Source organism: Tupaia chinensis, unplaced genomic scaffold (genome assembly GCF_000334495.1).
Source record: "Tupaia chinensis unplaced genomic scaffold, TupChi_1.0 Scaffold000270_2, whole genome shotgun sequence".
In the NCBI taxonomy this organism is placed as follows: Eukaryota; Metazoa; Chordata; class Mammalia; order Scandentia; family Tupaiidae; genus Tupaia; species Tupaia belangeri.
Window position 1 is genome coordinate 1134292 of NW_006159751.1, and position 11458 is coordinate 1145749.

An 11458-nucleotide genomic window follows, 5' to 3' on the forward strand; every position below is an offset into this window, starting at 1 on the left:
ATTTAAGTCATAGTTTCAAGATTTTTAAAAAGCTAGTAGGATTTCTTTATGAATTAAATGTGGAAGGGAAGAGGTGTCAAGAATAATTTCAACATATTGGCCTAAGAAACTGCAAACATTGGGGCTGGGGACCAGCAGTTAGCATAATGGCTATGTTGCTGGACTCCCACGTAGTCAACCATGGTTCGTGTCCTGGACCCGGTGGCTTAAACTCACACCGGGCGTGTGTGCGTGCGTGCCCAAGATCCCGAGAGGAGAAAGGAGGAGAAGGGATTGCGGCGTGGCCATCTCCTCTGGGGGTTGATTTCTCGCTTTCTATCTCTCTGTCTCTCTCTGTCTGTCTGGCGAGCGCACGTGCCCTATAGCAAAAACTTCTCTAAAAAAAAAAAAAAAAAAACCACAAACATTGGGGCTGGCAGGTGGTGTAGTGGTTAAGGGCACTAAACACTCACATGGCTGACAGTGGTTTGAGTCCCAGATCTGGTGGTTTGCTTTCTCTCTCTCTCTCTCTCTCTCTCTCTCTGTTACTCTGCCCCTCACTGTCCAAATTAAAAATTAAATTAAATTAAATAATTCTTTAAAAAAAAAACAAACCTGCAAATATAGGAATGTCAGCTGAAACAGAAAAGGTTGAAATAGGTGGTTTTGGACATGATTGCTATTGAATGTCTAAGTGGAGATGCTGAGTAAAGAGTTAGACATAAACTTTTTGGAAGTAGTTGGTATTTGTAGTCAATAGTTGGATGAGATAACTAAGGGAGTGAGTTTAAAGAAAAGAAAGAGTACAAGGACTAAGACCTGGAAATTTCAAAACTTGAGGATGGGAGAAGAGGAGAAGGAAGTAACAAAGCCCGAAGAAGAAGGAGGGATAAGTGAGGTGGAAGGGGAACCAAGAGTCAAGTGTCCTAAAAGCCAAAAAGTGGGAACTTATGAAGGAGGAAAAAGAGATCGAGTATGTCAAATTCTGCTGGCAGGTCAAGTCAGGTGAGATCTGAGAACTGATCATTATATTTAACAACACGTAGGTTTCAATGACCTTAACAAGTGTAGGCTTAGTACCCAGGCTGGTAGGAAAAGTCTGGGTGGGGTAGTTTTTAAGAGAGAAGTTGAAAGAAAAGAATTGAAGACAGTATGAATACACAAACATATCTGATGTACCTTAAAGAGGAGCAAAGAAATGAAGTTAAGAATTAAAAATTATGAAAAATAGAAGATGAATTCTTTTTTAAAAATTTGCCAGAGGGAGCACTCACCGGGGAGAGAGAGAAAGAGTGAAAGCATCCCCTGTGGAGAATTGTCACACCAAAATCCCTTCCCTTCCCCTTCTCCCTTCTTTCCAGCACACCACACAAACACACACACACACATACACACTCACATACACGCACATGCCCAGTGTGCTTCTCAACCACTGGGTCCGAGACATGAAATAGTCGGCCATGTGGAATCCAGTCACCTTAACCACCACACTACAGGCCCACATTTGTGTATTTAAGGCCACATTTATATTTTAGAGATATGAATAATTAAAATTCAGTGTTCTTTTGATACTTCTCACCTCCTAATTTTTGTTATTTTCACTTAGTCAAAATGTTTTATATCACTTTGTTTTACAATAGAACTGAAGCCTTATATTTAAATTAAGATAATGTTATGACCAATACTCGCACTACAGCTTCTTTAATATTGAATTCTTTAATATTGCCTCATTCCTTTTGTTTTTATTTGCCAAGAAAGGCTTGGCATTGTCTTCCACTTTCTTGCATTTATGAAAATGCCTAGCACTTTTGTATTTGATTTGTAACTCTTTGAACATACAGTTCTTGGCTCACTCTTTTCCTCAAAATTTTATAAATGGTGGTATGGGTGTTAAGGCAGCTGGACCCCACATAGCCAACTTTGCAGTTCTAATTTCAGACCTAGCATCTTGAAATGCATGCAGAGCAAGCATGTGTGTGTGCCCTGAATCCTGAGAGAAGAATGAAGAAGGGATTGAGATGTGGCTCTCCCCCTCCCCTGGGGGAGGGGGGGTTCTTTCTTGCTTTCTTGCTTTTTCTCTCTCTCTGTTTTATACACATATATAAATATTACTATTATCAAAATTTTCTCATAAACAGTACTTCCTTTTTCTCCTAATATTGAATATTGAGTTCTAGTTCTTTTCCTAAGACTTTTTAAATTTACTTTGGGGGGGGGATGCTGATTTTGTAGTTAGTTTTTTTTTCTTAAGGTTCTGTGCTACAGTCCACGAATTCCTTCATATTTGATAATGTCTACCCCTCTCCTTTATTCTTGAAAAATGCACCTCAAGTGCACCAACCATACTTGATAAAGTACATCATGGCTCATACTTTCTTTTCCTCTGAACTCTGTAGGTGAAAAGAAAATCTAGCACCATTTCAAATTCTCTCTTACTCTTCCATTCATTGCTAATGCAATCTATTCTGGTGAGGCATTGATGAGATGGATCAGGATCTCAGCCAAGTTTGTACCAAGCAGTAGTGTGGTGACCACAGGATTGGCTCACACCAGGGGAAGGCCAAATGTTCTCCCTTATCTACTATCTGAGGTAGTAGATAAGGCTAAAACACAAGATTCTGTTAGATTCCATACTCCCATATTCTCACTAACGAAAAATTTTATTTTTCAGTAATTAAGAAGCTTAACGGCGCTTCCTTAGTCCCCAAGGCGGTCTCACAGATATTTCCCTCCACGCCGGAGTTATTTGAACGCTCTGGCGGCAACCAGGCACTCGCTGTGCTGAGACCAACTCTTGGGTTCCAGGAGACCGAGGGGACAGAGAGCATCTCTGTGTCGCGGTGGCGAAGAGGCCGCTGCTGGATCAGGAACCCTTCCAGCTGCACCAGAACCCTGCCAAGCTGGCGGCTGTGCAATGGACAGGAGGAATTCGTTCATTGCCTCCTATTCGCTGTAATGGTCTCTACACGGGAACCAGCTGCGGAGAGGGTGATAGAGTATGCAGCCAAGTTTGGTCTTCATTTCACCAGTCCACTGTGGAAGACGAGGAGGAAGAGGAAGTTGTCGTTCTAAATTCTTTATTTACTTTTCTCTTACAGTCTCATGAACCAAACAGTAACACAGTCAGGTTTAGAGTGTGCGGACTCACGAACAAGCTTTTGGGAAGTCTACCAGAAAAATGCCCAGATTGATGATGATTTGTTTGATAAAATGAATTCAGCCCTGCTTATTAGACTTATTAGAGAGTGCAGGCAGTTCTGGCTCTTTCCCAACTTCAGGATCCCAAGGATGATGAATACCCTGTGGCTAAAGCAATATACTACCTTAATTGAAAATGATTCTAATCCAGAAGTCAGACGTGCAGTGTCATGTATTGAATCATCAGCAAAGACTGCTGAAAATTATAGGGCGTATGGAGGACATGAAGAAGGCTATCAGAAAGCTGGCTTATCAGGTTTTAGCTGTAAAGGTTCATGTGAGAGCTATGTCTATTGCTCAGAGTAATGCTCCTTCAACAAGGTCTTACTGGCAGGTCAGACGCTGTGAACCAAGCAGTGCAGAAGTATCTTCTCTAAGGCTGGTTATGTTTTACTCAAGGAAATACCTCAGAGTTGCTTATCAGCTGGATGTGGAACATTTTTCTGGAGTGACGGTCTGTTTTCAATGCCTTGTTTTCAGTGATTCCTCTCAATGAACTGGTGGGAATCTGGAAAAACGATCATGGCAGGAAATTGGTGCCAATGGAAACATTTACTCCTTAAAGTGCTTTATACTGGTGTATTCTTTGTGAATATGAAATCAAAAGGAGATGGAAACTGAAGAATTTTTAGAGATTTTTCCAGAACCTGTAGTACTCACTGAGTATTTTCTGAGTTATATCCAAAGTATTCCAGTTGTTAACAAAGACCAGAGAGGTGTCTGAACTCAGGACTGGAGTTGCAGAAGGACTAGCCAAACTGATGTCTTTTGGGCTTTTGGTCAACAGTAGGACCTTTTCTTATCTTATTTTGTTATGGTACAACCCTGTGACGGAAGAGGATGTTCAATACTGCTTAAGCGTGTTCTTCCCCAGGTTTGCTTATGCAAGCAGGACTAATCAGGAACGCTTTAAAGAAGGATTTCTTCCAACTCTGCAAACACTGTCCAATGTCCCTGTATCTTCTCCACTGGCAGAGAAAGATATTACATATGTCACTGAGTTAATTGTCGAGTTGACAAGACCAAGCAGATTAAATCCTCAGCCCAAGAATTCACAAGATTATCAGGCTTTAACAGTACATGACAATTTGGTATAAAAAATTGCAATGAGATCTTTTTTTTTTTTTTTTGGAGAGATTTTCGCTATAGGGCACGTGCGTTCACCAGACATACAGAGAGAGACATTAGAGACAGAAAGCGAGAAATCACCCCCTAGGGGGGATGGTCACGCCGCAATCCCTTCTCCTCCATTCTCCTCTTGAGATCTTGGGCACACACGCACATGCGCCCGGCGTGAGTTTTAAGCCACCGGGTCTGGGACACGAACCACAGTCGACTACATGGGAGTCCAGCGACATAGCCATTATGCTAATTGCTGGTTCCCCAAAATTGCAATGAGATCTTAGCAAGTCTATGCCCACCAGAAATTTGGGACTGTATGAAAGCCTTGAGTTCTTTAAAACTCAGTAGCAATCTTGCAAAAGATCTTCTAGTTCTGTTGAATAAGGTTCTGGTGCAAGCAAAAGGCAGGGCATGTCTGAGAGCTTTGGAGAAAATCAAGATTCAGTTAGATAAAGGAAATAAGAAATTTGGTGACCAAGCCATTGCAGTACAAGGTGCCAACACGATTGCAGCTGCTTTTCCAAATGAAGATGAAAAGAATAAAGAGGCATCTGAGATTCCTGAAAGATATGCAAAAACAATGTGAACATCAAAATCCACTCAGTAGAAGAACAACAGAGGACAGAAAAAGACAACAGCTTCAGCTAGGATGAAGAGATATCAGACTGCTGAGGTTGACTCTAAAAGTGATCATGATGTTCCAGAACCAGAATCAGAAATGAAGATTAGATTATCAAGGCAAGCTAAAACAGCAGCACTAGAAAAAAATAAACTTAACTTTGCACAATTTTTCAATGAAAATATAAGTTAAGAGAGATGATGTGTGACCAGCAGTTGGCATAATGGCTATGTTGCTGGACTCCCATGTAGTTGACCATGGTTCGAGTCCCGGAGCCAGAGGCTTAAACTCACACTGGGCACATGTGCGTGTGTGCCCAAGATCCCAAGAGAATAGAGAGAAGGGATTGTGGTGTGGCCATCCCCCTGGGGGGTGATCTCTCACTTTCTATCTCTCTGTCTTTCTGGCAAGCGCATGTGCCCTATAGCAAAAATCTCTCCAAAGAAGAGAGAGATGATGGAGGTGGAGTTCTTTAAAATCATTTTAAGTTGCTTTAATAAAGTTATCTTTGCATCAAAATTGAAAAAAGAAAAGCTTAATAGTTCCAGAATCCACGACGCTGAAGTTCTCTTTCTCTCAAAGTTAGAAGTTTGCTGTGCTAGATTATTGTGTACTGCCTAAGAAAATAGTCTTCAGAGGATTGCTTCACCTGCTATTGATTCATTATCTGAGTTTCTCCCAATAAACACTGTTTCAGAAAGCCTAGTGTGAAAACTGGTTGGCTATTCATCTTTGATTGCTTGACTGTTGGTACAGGTTTATGGGTTTTTGAACTTGAGACATCCACCATGGCCTTCTAGAAGTGAACCAAGAGACTTAGAATTTATGAAGTTATGTGGCTCATCACCTTGAAATACTGGTATGGCAGTCATGGGGATTAGTCTCCTCTAAATCCTGGTGATTCAGTGATGAAAGGAGACAAGGTGGTTAAGATCGCCTAACCTAACATTCCATGATTGTTATTATTAGCCTTGGAAAAAGTTTTTAAAAGGGGGCAGACAGAGGTGAGTCTGACTCAGTAACTTTGGTTGAATATGAAGTTATCTTTAATATGGTGTATCCAATCAGGATCAAATAAATATTACAAATTTCTCTCTTCCTATAACTGGTTGGGTCAGTTTGAGATGACACAAATTGTCAGGTTGATAGGTTACTATGGGCCCCAATTTCATGATGGGAAAGGAGAGGAAAAACTTAAAAGTATGTAACTTATATGATTAGTTCCTCATTAGCAAGTGAAAAAGTTCATCTAAAATAGGGTCAACTGAACCTACAGAACTTCTGGGTGGACTCCTATTGAGATTTCATCTTAGAAGTCTCCATGATTATGGTGGTTTCCAGATAAAATATTAAACATGATACAATTAGTGATGGTCCCTACCTTTGCTTATGGGGGGAAAAATGTCAATACGAGGTGCCTATTCAGGGGATGGTTACAACTAGACTGGTCACATAGTGGTAATAATAGAGGAGAGATTAAGGGACATATCTAGAATACATGATAATGAGGAACTCAAAATTATACCCATTTCTAGAATATTAGAAGTAAACCAATTGGTCAAATGGGCTATCATGGGAGGAATGGCAGGAAGGGAGTTGTTATATTCAACCATTCCCTGGGCTCCCCTTACTTGAGCTAGAGGCATTAGTTTTCCAGCTGGAGATAAACTCCACATATGTCAAGCATTGAACATATAATTCTATTTACTATTAGAGTGGATAAGCCTCATCTGATTGCTATTTGATACCTCTTAGGGTAGGAGCAAGAGAAAGCTGGAACAGCCCACACAAATACAAATTGTTTAAGCCTAGTGCTCACCTCCAACTGGTAGGATTACTAGATTCCTTGCCCAATGCTATAAATGCCCTGAATGGAGCCATTCCCAGCAATAGCCCATCTGTTCTCAACCATCTGTTAGGAAGCTAGAAGTCTGAGGACAGGAAGCTTTCTGGTGCTGAACAGCTATGATTCAAGGACCCAATCCTATTTACTTTCACTTTTCAAAGGACCCAAAGCTCTGCCATATGAGCACTGAGCAACCATTCTTACCTTAATGCTGGAGCAAATGAAGTGGTACAACAATTATCACATTACCTTCGGAATGGAAATGTGTTGGTATAAGATTATTTATTGCCTAGGTGATGGCCCCTGGGATGGGCAAAATTCCAAGGATACTTATGGAAGTAGAAAAAGTTGCTTGGTAGGAAGAAATCTGAAACCATGGGAATAGGGTGGTGATGCATTCTCACTGTTTCGCACTTTTATGACTTCAGAATTATAATTCAAGTTGCCACAAATTCTTATACAGCTTTCACAGGTGATGGACTTCTCTGCTAATCTTCAGGATGCTGATCTGCCTTTCAGAATTGACTATAGTCAGGAAGAGCCAGCAGTCATTGTGGTGTCTCCTAAATGTCATTACCCTTCTAGAATATTCCATTGAGTTATACTACCCAGTATCTACTGGTGTAAATGACTGTCAGTAAAGAATCCTAAGTCCCAAGGCCATGCAGGTGCAATGTTCTTTCCTCTGGGATGGCACAGGCTCTGTGTCTATTAGAGCAGACTTGGGATCAATATTGTAGTCATTAATCAATCATTTCTTGTACTGCTTCTTTCAATGATGGCCTTGTTCAACTCCACACAATACTTATAACTATTAGTAGAGGGAATAGAAAATGATTGATTGACTGTGATTATACATGACATTTCCTGGTCTGTATAAAGTGCTCCTAAGGGAGTCTTCTTTCTTGCGAATAAGCATCTTCCTCTTCCTCTGTCAGCCTCAAGTGAATGAGACCCTGAACCCTGAAGAGACTCTCCCAACAATTTGTAGCTTTCCAGGACTCCCTTCCAGGACCCTATGGCTTTTTGCATGTGTGTGAGACTAATTTTTACTTATTTACTTTTCATTTTAAAAATGGCAAATTAATCTTTTGGGTTAATACTATGGAACCAATCCAAGTGTACAAAACTGATAACTGGGTTGAGAAACTGTGGTATATATGTACTAAGAAACAAGGAGATCCTATCATTTGACTCAAAATGGATGAATAAAGAAGTCTCAGTATTGAGTAAAGTGATATACACATTGTATACCTCCACTCAGTTTGTACTGAATGCTACAGCAGAGGTTGAGAGATTTGAAAATGTAATGATTGAGAAGACAGGTATAAATGCCAGAGGCTATAAGGGGGGACATTGAATGGTAGAGAGAAGGTGGTAGAGGGTGGGTGTGAGGTGCAGAGGGAGGAAACACTTGGTAGATGGGAAAATGTAAAAAAAATAAAAAGAGAGAGAAATAGAAACAAAAAAAATGAAAGAAAAATCGAGTACGAAATTAACTAAATCCTGGGGGCTGGCAAGTGGCATGGTGGTTAAAGACTCTGGACTCTCACATGGCCGACCAAGGTTCAAGTCTCGGACCTGGTGGCTTGCTTTCTCACTTCCCCTCTCTCTCTCTCTGTCTGTGTCTCTCTGATCAAACTGAAAAATAGTAATGATAATAATAATAAATAAAGTTAAATAAAAAAAAGAAATTAACTAAATCCTGTTGTATAGCTGGTTATTTCACAAACTGGTTTAATTATATATGTATATTAGGACTAAAATATGAATGATGACATTTCTAGTTATCCCAATAATTTCAAGCTAATTGTCATGTATTTTTCATTTATATCCTTGATTATATCCTGATTGAATAATAAAAAAGGATCAAATCTCAATAAAAATGAATGGATTAAAGTGCAATTTTTCAAGGAGAAACTATGACTTTTCTTAAAAAAAAATTGTGCTCTCAATAGGAAATTGTCAAAAGTTTAGGAGAATAGAAAATATTTTTGCAGATATTTTCCATTGACATTTGAGCATTTGAATATAACTCTACATTCACTAGACAACTTTCCTTGAGAAACACATCAATGGATTATTCATATAAAAACAAGGATGGGTACCAGCAGTCAACATAATGGCTATGTCACTGGCTCCCATGTAGTTGACAGCGGTTCGAGTTCCAGACCTGGTGGCTTAAACTCAAGCCGGGCACGTGTGTGTGTATGCCTGAGATCCCAAGAGGAGAATGGAGGGGAAGGGATTGTGGCGTTGGCATTGCTCCCTGCAGGTGATTTCTCACTTTGTATCTCTCTGTCTCTCTTTCTTTCTGGTGAGAGCACGTGCCCTATAGCCAAAAACTCTTAAAAAACAAACAAACAAACAAACAAACAAAAAAGGATGTATTAGTAGGCTCCATTCTTTCTTTTTCTCTTTCTTTTTCTTCTTTCTTTCTTTTTAAGGTTTTTGCTGTAGGGTGCATGTGCTTGCTGGAGAGGGAAAAAAGACAGTGAGAGGGAAAGTGAGAAATCATCCCCCCGGGGAATGGCCATGCTGCGAATTCTTCTCCTCTATTCTACTCCCGGGATTTTGGGCATGAACACTTGTACACGTGCCCGTCGTGATTTTTAAGCTGCCAATTCTGGGACTTCAATTGTGGTCGACCATGTGAGAGTCCAGGGCCTTAATGACTGTGCCTGGCTCCATTCTTTCCTAAACCTATTTGAGGAGAAGCTAACCTGATCATGCCCAGAAACAAACCTGATTATTATGCTGGTCACTGTCCCTAATTGAGGGACCTAGGCATTAGGTTATTTTAACCTGATGTCACTTAGCATTTTAACCATATACTAACCTTTCATAGTCATATTTTATCATCTTAAAGCAACATATTGTCTTTGATTTAGCTTCCTATGTAAACTACTAGAGAGAAAAATAATTAACTAGAGTATGTAAGGCCAATTCTCCTTAATAGTTATGTTCATTCCCCAAAATGAACACAAGAATAACTTGATAGTATGTTCATCACCTTAGTTCATTTCAGAGGAGTATACAAATGTATAAAATAAAAATAAAAACATTTTATGGCATACAATGTTGACATGTGTATACATTACAAAATGATCAAATCAAATGAATTAACATGTCGCCTCACAAACTTACCATTGGTAATGAGAACATTATTGGTTTTGGATGCAAGGAAGTCACCTTTCTGTGAGGTATGAGTCATGGCACTCTTACATTTCACTTACAGTCTCATCTTTATATGATTGAAAGGATAGAGGTTTACAATGGATGACAATAGTAATTAATTACAGGAGAAATTAATGAGTTACAACAATGGCTCAAAAGAAAAGACAAAATTAAATATAAAACCATCCACTTCTGTATTTGGCTTCAAAAAAATTAAAACTATACACTGTTCATTAAATCCTAAGTTCCAAGAACCATGCTAATCATTAGAGATATGGTGATGGGGAAAAAAAATGAAGAGCAATGGAAATAAGTGAACAGCTGCTACTTGTAAGCGCCTGGATTAATCTAAAAAATTTAATGTTGAGCCAAAAAGGCAAAAAATAAAAGAATATATATGGTATTATTTAGTTAATTTACATAAAGTAAAAAATGAATATTAAAGCTAACATAGTAAATTGATTCTAATAAATTACTGAAAGTATTATTTTAGGGACACAGACATCTGTGAAAAAATTATAAATAAAACAAAGAAATAATACAAAATTCAAAATAGTACTTACTCCTTGAAAGTGAGGATTATCTAACTGGAGAAGCATACTCAGAGTAATATTATCTTTTTAAAGTTAGATAATGGGACATAAGTTTTCATTTTAATATTTTTCTTTGAATGTATATATAAATTCATGTGTACAGTTGATTTTACAATACAATTTTAAAATACTAACAATAATGCCAGTTTATTAAAATAAAATTAGTACTATAAAAAGACACATAATGCTGACAAATTTAAATATTTATTCTGTGACTCTTCTGATGTTAGTAATTCTTTTCAATACACAAATGCTCAGGTATTAGGCAAATTCGATTGGGACTCACCTGGAGCTCTTAGCAGCTATTAAGAAGAGATGTTTAATGTACGGTTAGGTCATTTACATAGGATCAGAGATGCCAAAGTAAATAAAAAATATCTCACTAAATATAAATAGTAGCTAGACCTGATAGTGCTAATTAAACTAAATTCAGAGCTACTGGCCTTGCTGTTTGTTTTTGCAAATCCTTGGCTTCGATTTGACACAATTCTGGCTCTTTGTCCCATCTGTATCCTTCTGGCTACTTCAGGAAAATGCCATATCCAGTTCAGCCTGGACCACAAACTGGCCTACTTAGTTCACAGAGGCAGTTCAGTGTAAATATTAGATTTCCATTCTGGAGGCAGCTAGTCTTGGCACTGAACTTGAATCTTGTGCTTAATAGCTGTTTGATCCATCTTCTCATCTGCAAAATTGGTGATGGTAATAATCTTCTTTATATTAAATTAAATAACAAAGTAGAGCCTTCTGATGAACAGTCATTGTTATTAGTCATTTGCCTTTCATTCTTCATTCTTTGAACCAATCCTGCTAGAAATATAAAATGCTCAAGAGTAGACCCTTTAATCAAGGGTCTGGTGCTACACAACCATACTCTTTATCTGAAGCCTTTTATTCTTGTCATACATGGGTATGGGAGAATGA

At 38.8% G+C, this 11458-nt stretch overlaps 1 pseudogene; it reads left to right on the forward strand.

Moving 5' to 3' along the window:
• Positions 1-820: 820 nt before the first annotated feature.
• On the forward strand, positions 821-5110 carry LOC102473119 (condensin complex subunit 3 pseudogene; annotated as a pseudogene).
• Positions 5111-11458: the final 6348 nt, after the last annotated feature.